General features: G+C 40.9%; 1 protein-coding gene across 1 annotated transcript in view; it reads right to left on the reverse strand.

The window, feature by feature from the left end:
* Positions 1-17989, reverse strand: part of CHCHD3 (coiled-coil-helix-coiled-coil-helix domain containing 3) — a 346441-nt gene that overhangs the window by 250209 nt on the left and 78243 nt on the right. The gene's annotated exons all lie outside the window — the stretch shown is intronic.

Below are 17989 nucleotides of genomic sequence, written 5' to 3' on the forward strand. Positions count from 1 at the left end.
CAGTTTGTGCTCCTCCTACAGCTCTGTGCGTAGGATGTAAATTTGTGTCCTTTTTACATGGCTGACTCCCTGGGCCTCTTCGGGGTTCTTCTCATAGCACTCCTCAAAGAGATTGCCACTGGTTGCTTTTTGTCAATATTTATTTTCTGTTCTCTCCTTCTAGCTGTTCTTCCTCTACTTTGATTCTTCTTAGCACTTTATCTATTAACTGCTTGCCAAAACTCATTGACATGTAGAGTCAGGAAGAAGGCATTCCTAAGTTACAGTGGTATTTTCATTACTATGGCCCAACAGCTTACAACTGGACAGTGTGTCTGAAAGAAGAACAAGAATCATATGGTAACAGTAACTGTTACATAATGTTTGTCTGTTGTGTACCACTTGTTATAGTCCATTGGTATGCATTATCCCTGAACTCTGAGAGCCCTCTGACAATGGCTGCCTTGGCCATTATGGCTACTAGGTGACAGCCCTCTCTCTCCCCCCAGAATCCAAGGCTAGGTAAACCCTCCAAACCAAGTAGGTGTGGTAGCTATGCTTTCATAAGTTTATTTTACAATCAGAAGAGACTAAGAGCCTTGTCCAAAGTTGCTGACCAAAGGCAGCATCAGGATATGAATCCAGTTCTCTTTTACTTCATTCAAGCCTCTTTTCCAAATACTTCCTTATCAAGTTCTCCTGGTTCTTACAAAAACAACTGTAGTGTATATCTTCTCTTCTAGTTTGCTTAATTGGCTTTCATTTTCTGACATGGGGACTGTATTTCTAACTTCAAAAGCAGAAACTTCTTTAGATTCAGGTGACTCAAGCAGAAACGATATGCTATTCCATCCTGTCCTGAGACAGTTGCTTAGTTTGCTTCATTTTTAATCAGCAATGTCTGAAAGCAAAAATCAACATCATGAGAATATAGTCTGGGCTTTGCATGACTTTTATTACTAACTAAAAATGTATTCCAGATTGTAAGTACAAGTAAAATTTATAGTGTAGTATGCATTCATATCTAACTAAGACTGAACCAGAACATTTTACCTAAATCTCTTGAGCCATGACTTTGGGGACAAAATTCAGGAAGTCTGGTTCTGGACATGTCCCTCTAACTGGTGTCCTTGAACCCTATGAAAGGCATTCCAGTTTCCCTTAGGGCTTTTGGTGCTCAGGTCCAAGAGGGCCAAGAGTCACATGGATTTGTAATATGGAAATGTGCGGCCTTTACCTGATGTGGTGAGAAATCCTAGGGGATTTTAAGCAAAGAAATTAGCATGATTAAAAATATATTTTTTAAAGCCCACTATTGCTTTGTGAGGAATATACCTGGGACTGAAGAGTGGAGCCCTGAATTGACTTTGCAATAGTACAAGTGAGACATGATAATTCAAACCAAGTTTTCTCCACCTTACCACCACTGACATTTGACTGGCATGATTCTGTTGCCAAGGACTGACTATCTGTGGGGTATTTATCAGCATCCCAAGCTACCGCCAGCTGGATGACACTAGGACTCTTCGAGCTGTGCCAATTTTTTCCCATGGAATTAGGAAAGGAAGCAAGATCACCCCAATTAGGAACCACTGGCTTAAACTAGGGTAAAGGGTGAAAAAGTTGATAAGCAATAGATCGGTGATGCATTTTTAAAAAAAACAACCTAGGGCAGGACAGTGGCACACAGCACCTGGTTGAGAACACACAAGAAGGACCAGGGCTCAAATCCCTGGTCCTGACCTGCAGAGAGGAACCTTTCAATGGCTGTGAAACAGCGCTGCAGTTCTATCTGTCTATCCATGTCAGAAAAGGCATGCAGCATTGTTGCGTAGAAAAAACACAGAAAAATATCTCACTCCAAAATAAATAAATAAATAAAATATTTTAGACAAAGTACCAATAGTTAATTGGAATGCAGGAGAGAAGCTTACAATGGGGAAAAAATACGCAAAAATAATCAGTCATAAAAATTCTGGTTTTATCCTCAACTTTTGGAAGACAAATATATATACTTTCAGTAGCTTAAGGAAGCAATTTCTAACTCAACCTACATGGGGCTGTACAAATAACATAAGTTACAGAAACTCATTTGGAAAGTGGTTTGACTTTCATTTAATTCTATTTTAAAAAGTGAGTTGTATAGTTGACAGATAAATTCATAAAAATACTCAAGTTTCAACTTTTTATAGCAAAATCTACAGAAATATTAATCTTTACCCACTATTTTGACAGTATTTTGACAGTTTAATCTCAAAATATAGCCATGTAAATTGTAAAAACAAAAAAGTCCCTTCGTTTGTGAGTTCTCATTAAAACTAAAGTCCTTCTGTAATGAACTCTGCAACCACAGTGCAACCGACAATATGGAAGCCTAAAAATATATAAACCCTCAGCAAACCATGACAAAAGATGCTTAAATAAAGCACTCAGAATAAATTTATTCTGAGTAATATAGATGTCATTCTGAATGCTTTATTTACATCATTATACATTTATACCTGCTATATTTTTATACTTGCCTAATACACACACATACACACACACACACACACACACACACACACACACGGCATCTTTATTGGACCACAAGATAATTTAGCAGTAATCTAATAAAAAGATTAAGTGTAGCTTCTTATTCCAGGTTACATGGATTCAAAGCCCAATTTCTCCACTTTCTGGCCATGCACTCACTGTAAGCAAGGAAATCTCTATTTTCTGCAAACACCCCCCCTTCTGTCCCCCACCCCTGCCATGAAATGAGGACACCAGCAGATCTGAGCCTGCATCACAGAGTTGTTGGGAGGATGAAATGACAACTATATGCTGTTTGGGCCAGTGCTTGGGGCAAGGGAAGTGTCCAAAAAACAATCAGCTAGAACTGTAAAATGTGTGTACTTAGTGTTGCACATCATGGTTACTAACAGTATTGCTCCTCTTAAGACTTCCAAATGGTATTTATTACCAGACCTAAAATCTACTTAACACCTAGATACACAAAACAGGAAGAAAACTACAGCATGTGATTGGGAATGAAAACAGCAAGGAGTGCAACATTTTATTTCAATCTTGTTTTGTTTTTTTCACCTATATGTAATATTGTTAAAACCGCATCCCTAGAGTGCAATACTTGAAATAACTGTGGAGAGTTTCACAGAGCAGAGGAGAGTGGGAGGGAAGATAAACTTTTTGTGTTTCTGGGGCCGGGTGGTGGTACACCTGGTTGAGCTCATGTATTACAATGTGCAAGGACCCGGGTTCGAGCCCCCGGTCCCCACCTGCAGAGGGAAAGCTTTACAAGTGGTGAAGCAGGGCTGCAGGAGTCTCTCTTCCTCTCTATCACTACCCTCCCTCTTGATTTCTGGTTATTTCTATCCAATGAATAAAGATAATAATAAATAATAACTTTTTATGTTTCTATATAATCTAAACTTAGTAAATAGATGTTTTTCTAGTTTATTTTTTTGATATTTATTTATTTATTTATTCACTTTTGTTGCCCTTGTTTATTATTGTTACTGCTGTCATTGCTGTTGAATAGGACAGAGAGAAATGGAGAGAGGAGGGGAAGACAGAGAGGGGAGAGAAAGATAGACACCTGCAGACCTGCTTCACTGCCTGTGAAGTGACTCCCCTGCAGGTGGGGAGCCGGGGCTCGAACCCGGATCCTTAAGCCAGTCCCATTTTTCTAATTTAAAAAATAAATCAGTATCATGTCTAGTAGTTTATGGATCAACTTTTCTAAGTCAAATCTATACTGGGAAGCAACTTTAAAATGAACATTTCCCCTTGAATTTGTGGTCACAGCTGACCTTTTAAATTTTGCTTTTATTTGGCTAGAAGTTGTTGTTAAAATTCGTATGGCTCCAGCTGGCCGGGCTAGCTTCACGGGCGGGTAACAGAGACGCGGAGACAACAGCTGGGCAGGGAAGCTGTATTTCTTTATTCAGGAACAACGATTCATAAACTAAGACAAACTAATCACCAAACAGAACTCTGCTGTCTCTTTGCGGCGGCACAAGCACTCTCTCTTACTCTAGAACTCAGAAACTCAGGAACTCTGAAACTCTTCAACTCTGCGACTCTCTCACTCTCTCACTTCTGAACCCTCTCTCGGGGTTCCTCGGGGCGGGGCCAAGCAGGCCCGAGAAATTAACTGGACTGATCCAATTCTCTTGGCGGGGGAGAACTAGAACCCAATGTAAAGCACACAACAAGAAGTCCTCCACCAATCAAGAAAACAAAGCAATCACTTATGAATCTTTAAAGGATCTGTTTTCATCTCAATGGCATTTGCTAAATAGGACCAAAAAAAGAAGGAATTAAAAAATAAATAAATTCTAAGAAGTGATGAAAGAACTGAAATTTAAATCACTGGTTCAAATATTTACAAGGTTAACCTCCACTTTGATACTTAACACAAAAAAATTATTCTAAAAGCATTTTAATGGAATAACTTAAAATTTTTACAAATGAAACCATTTTAGCCTGTAGGAGTGACATGATTTGTGTAGAAGAAAACAATTGTTAAGTGATGACTTAAAAATCACCCTTACCCTTGTCCCACATTTCAAAGGAGTTCCATGTTCGAGTTTCAAAGGCACCGTGCCCCAGCACAAACTTTTTTTTGTAACTGATTTAAAAACACTGAAATGTTATGGCCAAATGCAGCAGTCATCTATAAAAATACTTTCACTCTCAAAAAAGGCAAATATATAGTAACCAATACTACAAACCAATAAATACCCCAATACAAAGGAAAATAAATCCAAGGAAAACTACTGAGGGTGAAACGCAAAATAATATCCACTCTACAGCCATGAGATGCTTTTCCTCTAACTGCCTTCTAGCTCTCGATCGGAAGCTAACAATCTCCGGCACCTAGAAAGGGTCCAAGCTCCTCCACTGACCTCAGCAGATCACTACTGAGCACACCTGTGCCTCGCTGACCAGAAACAGACATTCATCTCGAAGGTGCATAGGCAGAGCGCCATCTGCTTCCACGTAGCCTTTGGCCCTCCCCCTGCTGTTACTAAAGAAAATGTCTCCTAGTCTTCAGCTAGCAAGAAATTCGAATCCTCATCAACGCTCAAAAATTTGCACACAAAAAAAGGAGCTAGTATAGTAAGCTCCAGCCTACGTAAATACAGATTATTGACTTCAAACACAAATTCTCAAAAGACTTTGGTCATAAGATGAAAAAGAAGTTTTAAAAACATCATGTGGAGCAGCTGTCCAGATCTAATATCCACTAGCACAGGACAGGTGTCATTTTCCAGAGATCTTTTATTTACTAATGGTTTAGAGGTGAAAAGCCAAGGAAATGCTTGCTACTCCTTCCCACTGTAACTGATAAACGTAAAGGAAGCTGAGAAGTAGGACTATGGGGTGGCTAAGTGCATCAACTCAACAGTGCTGGGTTCAAATCCTGGACCCCATGAATGACTTGATATGGGCATACATGGGGGCACATTTCTTTACCTCTCTCTCTTTCTTCATCTGTAAAGTGACAGTGATAGAAACAGTGTGAGCATGGAATGAAGGAAAGGACAGGAAGTAGTCTAAACTGTGTTCAGTACAGAGTAAGTGCATAGAAACAGCACTATTTCTTTTTTATCTTGGACTTATGAGTCCTGGTGCTCTGAAGTAGTTTTACTAAAAGAATCTGACTCCAGTGTGCATATCAGAATATGTCGTCCGTCAACTGTGAACGAAGTTCACCAGAGATCGTTAATATGGGTTCCTGATAACAGGAAGGAGGGCTGTGGGGGTAAGACAGTTCACCTGGTAGGAATGGGGCACAAGGGGATGCTACAGTGCTATTCTCTCCCTCTCCATCTCTCTCTCTCTCTCCTTCCTGCCCCCATCCCTCCCTCTTTCTGAAGGAGTCAGTTCAGAAATGATAGATCAGACATATGTGAGGCTTTGGCATAAAGAAAGAAGGGAAGGTGAAAAGAAAAAAAAGAGAGAAAGGGAGGAAGTGGAAGAGAAAAAGAAAAGAAGAGATGGAGGGAGGGGAGAAGAGAAAGAAAAATAGATGGATTCTCTCAAAGAAAAAGAAGTAGAAACTTACTTTTCAAGTTTCCTCCAGTCAGAAAAGGGGAGGGCTTATTATTTAAACATGAAAATAGGCCAAGATTTAGAATTATAAAGCTGAGGTAAAGAGCTGCAACTATTTGGGCCACCGATCTTCTCAGCCCAAGGCTCTAGTAGCAAAGCTATCTGGTCAGGAGAGGAAATGGAGGAGTCAAGTGTGAATCATCACAGAAGGGTTTACAACCTCCTGTACTCAGCCTCACTCTTCCTAGCACAATATTCCTTAGCAGCAGGATCAGCAGATGGATTCCGGAAGGCCCGGGAGTGAAGGCTGAGCCAGGGTGAGAGGCCCAGCCTACAAGAACAATCCATCCATGAACACAAACTTCTGGACTCAAGGAAATGGACATGGGGCACTGCCCACCCACCTTCTGAGGAAAGGAACTGAATCAATCCTACATACATCACATGGGCTGGCAAAGTCTGTCGGTGCCAGCCAACAAGTCGAACTGAAACCTGGAGAGGGTGTGAGGATGAAGAAAAGACAGACATACAAAAGATGGAATCGGGAGGGCCAACAGTCCAATGACTGAGAGCCCAGATTTGTTTTCTCACAGTCTTTTTTATAGTTCTTACAGCATGCATCTTGCAACTTTGTAAATTTCTCAAGACATAAGCAAGGTATAGTGAGCATGAAGGTACAAGCAGTTATGGGCGTGAAAGTACATGCAGTTAACTAACTATTTTCCCAGAGAGTCTGCAAAGTCTTTATCATTTTCTCAGTTCCCTTTAATCAACCTAAGTGAAAGGTCAGGGGCTCCAGGAAGCCTACTTTGTAAGCCCTTTGCTCACAGGCCCAGGGGCTTTGCCTATCAAGGACCTGCTGCTCCCAACAAAAGTCTTTTCATGTGCAGACTATCTACATTTAAGAGAAAATGGGATCACTCAGGGCCTTGGTCTTACCTGGGATAAGCCACCAGGTTCCAGGTGTTACCATGATGCCAACTGGACTTCCCTGGACAGATGACGCCACCAATGTGTCCTGAAGCCCCGCTTCCTCAGAGCCCTTCCCCACTAGGGAAAGAGAGAGACAGGCTGGGAGTATGTGTTGACCTATCAACACACCCATGTTCAGTGGGGAAGCAATTACAGAAGCCAGACCTTCTACCTTCTGTACCCCATAATGACCCTGGGTCCATACTCCCAGAGGGTTAAAGAATAGGAAAGCTATCAGGGGAGGGGATGGTAGAATATGGAGTTCTGGTGGTAGAATTGTGCCCCTCTTATCCTATGGTCTTGTCAATGTTTCCATTTTATAAATAAATACATTAAAATAAAAAGAGGAGGAAAGAAAGAAAGAAAGAAAGAAAGAAAGAAAGAAAGAAAGAAACCCAAAGAGAGAAAGAGAGAGAGAGATAATGAACCTGACTAGAAGTTTCTCCAAGTAAATCTTAATCTGCATTAGGTCCCATAAGGACAATTTCCAGGTCTCCAGGAAGCAAAAGCGGGGGGTTGACAAACTGAAGTCCCTAGTCCTAGCTAATAGTTTGTGTATAGAATAAACAATGATTTCTGGGGTGTGTACATTACAACCCCCTCTCCTAGCTGTGTCTCCAGGCTTCTCTGGGTAATCAAGAAACTTAACAAGAACTACTACAACCACACAACAGCCAGAAACTGATTCTTCAAAACTTCCAGATGCAGAAACCCACTCTGGCACCGATTACTCCAAAGACCAGGCTGCATGGCAGAAAACCGTCATTATTGTCAAAAGAAACATTTGAACAACAAGTGGCTGAACATCACTGCTGTCATTACAATCAACGAAAAAGTTACAGATTTCTATGGCGCGCAATTACCGATTCTGATCTTCCATGGAAACACAGTTAGCTTCTCAAAAAGAATTCAGCGTAAGGCTCTACAGCAGTATAATATCAATAGGGGTTCAAAGGGATTTGGGGAAAGAGAAGTCAATAAAACATTAATGGCTATTCCAACCTTTTATAATTCTTGTTTAGAGAAAGCAGTTGTCTTTCCTAAAAGCAGAGGAGTATCAACTGAAGAAAAACAAAGCAGAATACTGCACAATACGCCAGTACCTACTACATGAACAGCATTTCCAAGCATCTTCAGTGAGAAGTATCATGTGGCAAGAATGTGCTCATCCTAGTCCTTTCAGAGCTTGTTTAGAACGCTGTCCATATGTAAGCAGAAGAGGAGGGGAAAAATCTGAGACAACAGCAACACGATATGCATTTTTTAATTTTTATTTATTGGCTAGAGACAGCCATAAATCTAGAGGGAAGGGGTAAGATAGGGAGAGAGACACCTGCAGTCCTGCTTCACCACTTGCAAAGCTTCCCCCTGCAGGTGGGGGGTGGGGGCTGGAACCAGGGTCCTTGCGCATTATAACACTTGCGCTCAACCAGATTAGCCACCACCCGGCCCCCACAATATGCATTTTAAACAGGACTGCTACAAAAAATATTCTGGGGCTGGGTGGTGGCATGCCTAGCAGAGTGCACACATTATCATGAGTGAGGATTCACGTTCAAGCCCCCACTGGTTCCTAACAGCAAAGGGTGGGTTTCATGGACAGTACTGCAGGCATCTCCCGCCCTCCCTCCCTCCCTCTCTCTATTCCCTACCCTTCCCCTCCCTCCTCTTGTGCTCCTTAAGCGACAGGAGGCTCTTGTATGTCAGAGTATACAAAGGTTATTTGCAGGTAATACATTACACACGAACATCAGATATGTGCCACTGAAGAGTGGAAGCTCCTGTTTCTAGAATCACCTTTGTAAACATTTGTAAATTAGAAGAGAGATTCATTTGCCTGTGACAGTTTTATGTGCCTTATGAAAATACCAACTGCTGACTGGTCTTTCACTGTCATGTCAAAACTGCATGCTAATAATAAGCTATTGATAAATATTAGTTATCAACAGTACCTGTCCCCTGAAAGGTTTTTTTTTTTTAATTACTATATACCAAGAGATTGAAGAGTGAAAGTATGTAATTTGATAACAACTGTGTAATTTGTGTTTATGGCTGGAACCCTGTGTTTAAGACTAATTTAAAACAAAGGCTGGTGAGTAGCTACAGTCTCCGGTTAACATCTGAATTTAAAGATATTGAAATGTTTGCTTTTCATTATTAATAGAATATTGAACATATATGTATACAGAGTATACAACCCTTCTGAAAAGACACTGTCAAAATGTGTGCCCTAGTGACTCATTCAGTGAACAGCCTTTCAAGTATTTGCTACATGGAGGAAGGCTAGATAGATAAATATTCTATCTACATATTATATATTTCCAGTGTGAAACTAACCCACAAGGCCCTGATCATCTATAGTAGGTTCTTTCTTCCTCCTTTTTTGTACCATTTTCTTCCAAGGACAGAAAACAGTTAACAGTAACATTAAAATGAATTTCTGATTTCATTATATAAAATGAATTTAAACAGAAAAGTATCAACTCGGTGCATTTCACCATTACTGTAACATAATAAAAGTAGGAGTAACTTTTAAGTCCATATTGGATGCTGTAAATGGAAAAGTAAATGGGATGAGCTATACTTTAACTCACCCAGCTAGCTGATAAAATTTATGGCGAATTTATTAAGCCACATATTAAACTAAATTATTTTGAGTCACACAAATCTAATGTAACTTTCCAAGTAATTAAAAGTGGAATGCCCATCTATAAACAGCAAGCAAGTAATCTTGGTCACTATACAGCTCATTACAACATCAAGTAGCTGTTCCCTTTCTTTATTTTGTGAAAAAAAGTTTATTAAAATTGAAACACTTTCACTTGCCTTGAAAGGTAAAGAGGGGAAACTCAAATGTCAGAGGTCAGAGGTCAGAAAGTGGTCACATTTTTCTTGCTGTCGGAGACTGATGAGTGGAGGTAGGGAGCAGACAAGAAGTAAATCTCTTTTTTTAAAAAAATATTTATTTACTCATTCCCTTTTTGTTGCCTTTGTTTTATTGTTGTTGTTACTGATGTTACTGTCGTTTTGGATAGGACAGAGAGAAACAGAGAGAAGAGGGGGAAGACAGAGAGGGGAGAGAAAGACACCTGCAGACCTGCTTCACAGCCTGTGAATTGACTCCCCTGCAGGTGGGGAGCCCGGGGTTCAAACCGGGATCTTACACCAGTCCTTGCACTTCGTACCACAGCCCAACTCCCAGCAAATCTCATTTTAAAAGTCTATGCTTAAATCTAGCACCATATGTCCTTGCAAGACCAACCTGCTATAGTTATGTCACGTTATGGTCAACTTTGGCCCGAAACACATCAAGTCAGAATCACAACAAAAACAAACTGCTAATGTTGATCTTTAATTTACTGCAGACTCCCAACATACAAGTAACCCATCCACTAGGTAGATGTTCTGATAAAAAAACTATGATAACAACAATCAATTCTAGTATGTATTGCTATTCTGTCAGTAATTCTGGTGGAGTGATTGTACTGACTAATCAAACCACTCAAAATTCTCATAAAACAGAATCCGATCTAAGATACACTCAATTGAAACTCCAGGTGTATGTTCTCAGAAATGAGAACGAACACAAAGCCTGCTGTGTCATAGGGCTTAGAATCAGTTGTACCATCACCATGACCCTAGCGAAAACCTTCTCTTTCCAAGTGACTTTTAATTATACCACATCTGCATGTTAGATTGAAGGGGATGCCTTAGCAAAACATCTTCAGGCTAAGTGATTTCCAAATGCAACCAAACTGTGTGGCAATGCCAATCAGAGATGCAATGAAAGGGGTACTGAATTTGGTGGATGAGAAGGTGTAGAGACTCAAGAGTCTGTTTCCATCCCAACAGATGCTACAGTCTAGAGTGCATATGGACGGCACTGAAGAAGTATAGGTCTAGAGCCATACATGTCAGTGTTTCTGCATGCCTGGCAGCATCTTACAATTGCTGTCTGCCAGCAAACAACATGGCACAATTGTCATAACTTGTGCATAAGCATGAGCATTGGCAAAACTTGTGTCAGCCACCTGGAAAAATCTCAGGAAAAGCAGTGGTGTTCTGTAATGTTAAAAATCATGTATTGGGAGTCAAGCAGTTAGTGCAGCGGGTTAAGCGCATGTGATGCAAAGTGCAAGGACCGGTGGAAGGATCCCAGTTCGAGCCCCCGGCTCCCCACCTGCAGGGGAGTCCCTTCACAGGTGGTGAAGCAGGTCTGCAAGTATCTTTCTCTCCCCCTCTCTGTCTTCCCTTCCTATCTCAATTTCTCTCTGTCCTATTCAAGAACAACGACAAAAATAATAGTAACAACAACACCGATAAACAACAAGGGCAACAAAGGGGGGGGGTGGCCTCCAGGAGCAGTGAGTGGATTCGTAGTGCAGGCACCAAGCCCCAGCAATAACCCTGGAGGCAAAAAAAAAAATCATGTATCACAAAGGTTGATGCTGATAGCAAAGAAAAGAACCCCATGACACGCAGACAAAAACTGAATCAGAAAACTTAGACCCTCTTAGGCCTTTATTCAAAAGCCATGAAAACACAAGTTCAAAGGGACACATGCATCCCTAGGTTTGTAGCTGCATTATTCACAGTGACTAGGGAATGGAAACAACCTAAATAAATGCCCATGGACAGATAACTGGGTGAAGAAGTTATGGGATATCACTGAGACATTACTACGAAATTTTAAAAGATGACACTGTATCCTACTGGACAAAATGGATGGAACTGGAGGTCACTATACTTGGTGCAGTTAAGTAAGGATGTGAAACGCAATGATAGGATGGTTGCAATCATATGTGGAATGTAGAGAACTGAAACTCAGAAACTTAGAGGGGGGGAAAGGAAGCCAACTGTTAACTATCTCTTAACTTTGTGAGAATTGTGGCGGCTGGTAGCTATGAGGGACTTTGAAATTATACAACTGTAATGTTATTACTATGCAAGCCACTATTAAATCACTAATAAAATTGGAGAGGAGGAAGAAATGAAGACCTTAACCCTGGGTTCCTTCCTATTGACACCACTGACATTTGAAGCTGGATAATTCTTTGTTGGGGGTCCAGTGACTGTGGGGGTGCTATACTACATTCCAGGCTATTGAGCAGCCCTTTTGAGGTCTCTACCCACTAGGTGCCAATAGCATCTCAAAAGTGTCCAACAGTCACAAATATCCCAAAAAATATTACAGGCCAAAATATCCCCCCCCTCCGCTGAGAACCAGTAACTTGACCTATTTGTTTTGTTCATGTTTATCATCTGATAAATTCACTAGTGATAGTTTTTAACTTCAGTCTTTTCTTCTATTAATAAGAAAATTCTGAGAGAGAAAATACTGTGTAATAATTCACAGCAAATTTTTCTCACTTGATAAATCAAGTACAACGTTCCTTCAAAATCAACAGCAACTTAATTCAACTAAATTCAGTCAGACAACAACTCTTCCTTCCCCTCCCCTGGCTCCAGGTCTCTTCCCTATATCCTGTGGAGAAATGCTTCTTCCCACTGTACAATTTTAGCAATATCCAGTTGATCCCTAGCTAATGATTTTCTAGTTCCCCCTTTGACTCCTTTAAGCTATTCGAGACTCCTAAAATTCCCTTGTTTCCTAAGTTAGCCAGAGTTGTTTCAGTCTTTAAAAAAAAAAAAAATTTAACAACAACAAAAACTGACTGAATCAGGGTCCTTATTTAAGCTAGTCTGGTAGAAGACATTTCAGAATCTCTCTCTACCTATTAAAAACATCACTGTATCTCCTTATTGGTCACCACATAGGTAGAGTGAATAAGGCATAGACTAAAAAAGAACAGTAGAAACTTGTGATTCACTGTATTTTTTTCAGATTTAACATAATTGAAAAGATCCATTCTTGAGGCTGGGAAATGGCTCCCCAGCAGGGCATGTGCCTTGTGCTCAAGGGGGCCAGGATTCAAGCCTCAACACTAGACATCAAAGCACCACTGAAAGTGATGCTGAGCTGTTGTCTCTCCAACATCCCTCTAAATTCAAGGTATATGATATTAAGTCCACTCCCCCAAGTCACAGAAAGAAAATGTTTATAATACAATCACTAAAGACTGAGAATAGATAAGGTGAGCAAACAGAGCACAGTATTTTGTAAGCCTGAGGACTCATCACTTAGCCCAGAGCAAGGGTGAGTGCTAGGTCCTTTCCCATAAAAACAAACAAATATACATCTTCTTTTGTTTTAAGCAAAAGTAATGATAATGGGCTGGCAGAGTAGCTCACTTGAATAATGTACTTGCTTTGCCATCCAGACATGCTGAGGAAAGTCTCAGGGGCATGGTATCATTCTAATATGTTGGATTTTTTTTTTCGAACTATTTGTTTATTTGTTAGGACAGAGAGAAATAGAGAAGCCTGTGGCACTGAGTCATGACTCATGAAGCTCCCCCTAGTACAGAGACTAGGTACTTGAACACAGATCCCCCTATGTGTGGGAATATGGCACTCAACTGGGTGCTCCATCATCCAGCCCTGTGGTATCTTTCCTAATTCTCTCCCTCTTTCTTCCCACCCACAATCCCAGCATTATTGCTGGAGTTCAGTACCTGCATGACAAATCCTCCCCTTCCATGATCATCATCTTGTTCTTCTTTTTTTAATAAAGAGAGATTCATGGGAGGATAAAAAGTGAGAGTTAATGCTGTAGCACAGCAAGGAGTGACTGGGGGCTTCACCTGGATCCTTCTGCATGGTACCATGTGCACTCTACTAAGTGCACCACTACCCAGCCAGCTCTCTGCCTTTCTATCTGGGGAGAAAAGGACTCAAGCTGAAGTAGTAAAGACCCAGTCTTGATAACCAAAAAAAAAAAGTAATAGTCAATGAAGAAAAGCTATTGAGATGATTTTACTGGCTAATCAAATCACTCAAGATTCTCACAGAATCAGACTAAGATTAAGATACACTGAACTGAAACTCCAAATATAAATATTTCCTTGAAATGAGAATACAACATCTACAATTATTTCTTTTTTATTGCTGTTGTTATAGGGTAGTGTTGGTATGCATGAGACCCTTTCTGTTTCATTTGGTTTAAATCCCCCCTGCTTAACACTATTCTATTTACATAACCACTTCATTCTATTTACTGTTAACAAGTTCCACCCTCCCTCCAGGGCATTTGTGGTTCAGTGATAGGATTCTCGCCTAATCTGCCCCCTCCTTGTCACACTCTGATTTTTACCAGTCACTTTTCTCTCCACCCTCTCTATGTCACATCCTGTTTCCACCCTACTTGGCAAGTATATATAAAGACAGCATTGTGAGTTTTACTATACTTTAGTTTAGCTTAGCTCGGCTTAGATTGTGCTGCGTCCTGCATGAATAAAGAGATACTGCCTACAGCTCAACTATGAGTCCCTGGTCGTCTGTTACCTGCCCGTGAAGCCAGCCCGGCGAAAACAACATAACCCATCGAAAACGACAGGGTAGGACAGAGAAAAACTGAGAGAGGAGGGGAAGAGAGAGATGGAAAGAGAGAGGGAGGGAGTGAGGGGAGGAGGAGTAGGGAAAGGAGAGAGTGAGAAAGGGAGGCAGAGGGGAAGGGAAAGGGAAGAGGGAGGGGAAGGGGGAGAGGGAACTACAGACCTGCTACACCACTTATGAAGCTATCCCCCTGCAGGTGGGGAGCCAGGGGGTTGAACCAGGATACTTGCATGGTCCTTGCACATCGTACTATGTGCGCTTAACCTGGTGTGCTACAGCCTGGCCCCCTCTACAATTATTTCTAACATCTTTGTTGAACAAGTTTTATTCGCCATGTTTGTGTGTGCCTTTGCCCCAACATAAGTGGATCCGGTGTCCCTACGTGAGTGGATCTGGTGTGGAGAGAGAAGGCCTGGGGAACAGGGCTTGAGCAAGTAGTAGTGAGAGAGAGCACATTTCCTAAACCGCCTTACAACTTATTACTATTAAATGAAGATAACAGACCCAATAATGTATAAATGCTCTGTGACCACAAAAAGTTGCTTTGGAAAGACTGCACATAACCCTTCCCTAATGCATTTTCTAATGTTTCTCCTCTGGTAAATAAATAAATAAATAAATAAATAAATAAATAAATAATAAAAAGGAAAGAAAAATGAGGGGGAATTTTTTTTAAAAAAATCTATTGATTTGTCTGTCTCAGAATGACCATACAGGTGAACATGGTTTTTGACATATTTTGACAGTTGGAAGCTTTCGTGAAGCAGGCTTCAAACAACTGTTTATAAAGAAGAAGAAGAAGAAAAAAAAAAAAAAAGAAAGGGGCTATACCACCTTCTACTCTCCTGAAAAGTGAGAGAAAATAGATTCTTTATCAATAGCCATTTGCCCAGGATGCAACAAGGCTGCCAGCCCCAGTCCACACGAGATATGAAGCTGGCTCTCACTGGCACCTCTTACTCATGTCCTCTGCACTTTTATCTTTTCTAGACCAGCGCAGAGCAAATGAGAGTTGACTGGGCGGGCAGGGTCTGCAAAGTGGAGAGTCACCAGTGTGAGAGCTATTGAAAACATTCATATAGGGAGAAGACAGGAAAATCCTATGTGAACTTTTTTCTATGTGAATAGTTATTCTATCCTATGGGAATAGAACCCAGGGTGTTACCATTCTGGGTTAATTTCTTCAGAGAGAAGGAGGGAGACAGAGGAAGAGAGGAAGAGATACCGTGGCACAGAAGCACCCCTCAGAGTGCTGGGAGCCAAGCTAGAACCTGAGTCACATGCGTAGGAAAGCAGGCGCACCCCCAGATGAGCCATCTTGCCAGGGCCTTGTGGCCATTTTTACATAAATATGAGAGACTAACCAAAAATAATTATTTCTCTTCTCTTTCTTGCCACCAGAGTTTTTGCTGGAGCTTGGTGCTGGTACTACAAATCCACCACTCCCAGTGGCCATTTTTTTCCCCTTCTATTTTTTAATTGAATAGAAGAGAAAGAAATGGGGGGGGGACATCTGCAGGCCTGCTTCACAGCTCTTAAGGCGTTCCCCCATGCAGGTGGGGAGCACGGGCTTGAGCCCAAGTGCTCAGGCATGTGCCTGTGACTAGGTGCACCAACTCCCCCCAAATAATTATGTATTAAGTCAAATTCAGTTAAATAATAAAAATTCAAGGAAATTCTACCAGAACATAAGAAAAATGGTCTGACTTTTTGAGTATTTACACTTCACTACCTAATTATGTACTCCATCAAGCTAACCCAATTACATAATTAGAAGGTGCTTCATGGGAAACTATTGCAATATCCACAAAGTTTTGTTTTTTTTTTTTTTACAGTGCTAACTGCATCTGGATTTCTAAAACCCTAAGTCAGGAAACTATTTTAACAGAAAATGGTGGTCTTAATCTAAAACGTATGTCCTGCTCCATACATTTCAAGCAAATTTGACCTGGCACAGCACTTCATCAAAAGAAGAGAACTATCAGAGGACATTTTTCTAATCCCTCAGCTATTTAGAGGTGAACTAGTTAAGGCTCAAAGGGGGTAAAATTGGGCCATCGAGATAGCTCACTTAGAGGATGCCTCCTTTGCTATACGTTCAAACCCAGCTCCCAATGCCCTCCCCACCACTGATCCCCCCCCCCCGTGTGTGTGTGTGTGTGTGTGTGTGTGTGTGTGTGTGTGTGTGTGTGTGTGTGTGTGTAGCACACCTGGTTGAGCACACATGTTGCAGTGCACAAGGATCCAGGTTTGAGCCCCTGGTCCCCACCTGCAAGGGAAAGCTTCATGAGTGGTGAAGCAGGGCTGCAGGTACCTCTCTGCCTATCTCCCTCTTTGTCTCCCCCTTCCCTCTCAATTTCTTACTGTCTCTATCCAATAAATAAATACATAAATATAATAAATTAAAAAAAAAAAGGGGGGTGATTCCCCAAGCAGTGGAGTTCTACTGTTGGAGATTCTATGGTTCATGAAGATTGAATCCAATTCAAAGACTCTGTACATTTACCTCTCCCAAGTGAAGAAAGTCAAGTAGCCCAAAACAAAAAAACAAAAACAAAAAAGTACCGAGTATCCAAATGCTTAGTGCTCATAGCACAAAGACCCTCCATCATCATAGAATAATAATGCTTCTCGCTATATGCAAATTTGAGAGGTAGCACAGATGGGAAGCACTTGACTATCTTGGACTGAAATGTACTCACATATTTTTATGAATAAGTATATATGTTAAGTCTTTAAAAAGTAGTAGGTTGTACCCAACCCCAGTATTTTCCATGCTGCTTTTTGAACAGTGCTTTTTTTTTTTTTTTGGTCCAGCTTTTCGCTTTCCAGCATCTTTTTGAACTAGCGCATAAGGATTTACTTGACTGTCTACTATTCCATCATGAGCACAAAATATGACTCACTCATCCCATTCTCATGCTGGGCATCTGAAATGATGCCAGTCTGCTACTTGTACCCAAAAAAACAGCCTGGCAAACATTCTTTTCGCCACCACTAGCAACAGAAGAATTAGTAAAGAAATTCTAGAGGAATAAAATGGTCAGGAACGGGAATGTCCACAAAGCATAATTATAGAGGATTGTGATTTGCCTACCTTATATATTTATGAAATAGTTTCACAGTTTGACTGAGTGAACATATTACTGATCAGTGCTATTTGTTAATGTGGGCACCGTGTGTAGTGCATGACATCATTCTTTGTTAGCTACAATACTGTTCACTTTAATGTCAGGAGCCAGCATGACCTTTCAATCATAAACACATTTGTTGAGGGGAGGGGAAAAGTCTGAAATATGCCTGGAGAATCATTAAGATCTAGAACTCACATGCATACAGGGAAACAGAGCTCCGCATTCATATATCCAAGAATCACACAAGAGATACACTGGTCACTTACAGTTGAGTTGGGGGGGGGGGTAACATCAGGTTTTAATAAGCATAATCCAAAACCAAAAAGTCAAATCCATATGTTCAGCATATTCTCAAGTCCAGACAAGCACAAATTATGATTCTGATTATA

Source organism: Erinaceus europaeus, chromosome 8, assembly GCF_950295315.1.
Source record: "Erinaceus europaeus chromosome 8, mEriEur2.1, whole genome shotgun sequence".
NCBI classification, from domain to species: Eukaryota; Metazoa; Chordata; class Mammalia; order Eulipotyphla; family Erinaceidae; genus Erinaceus; species Erinaceus europaeus.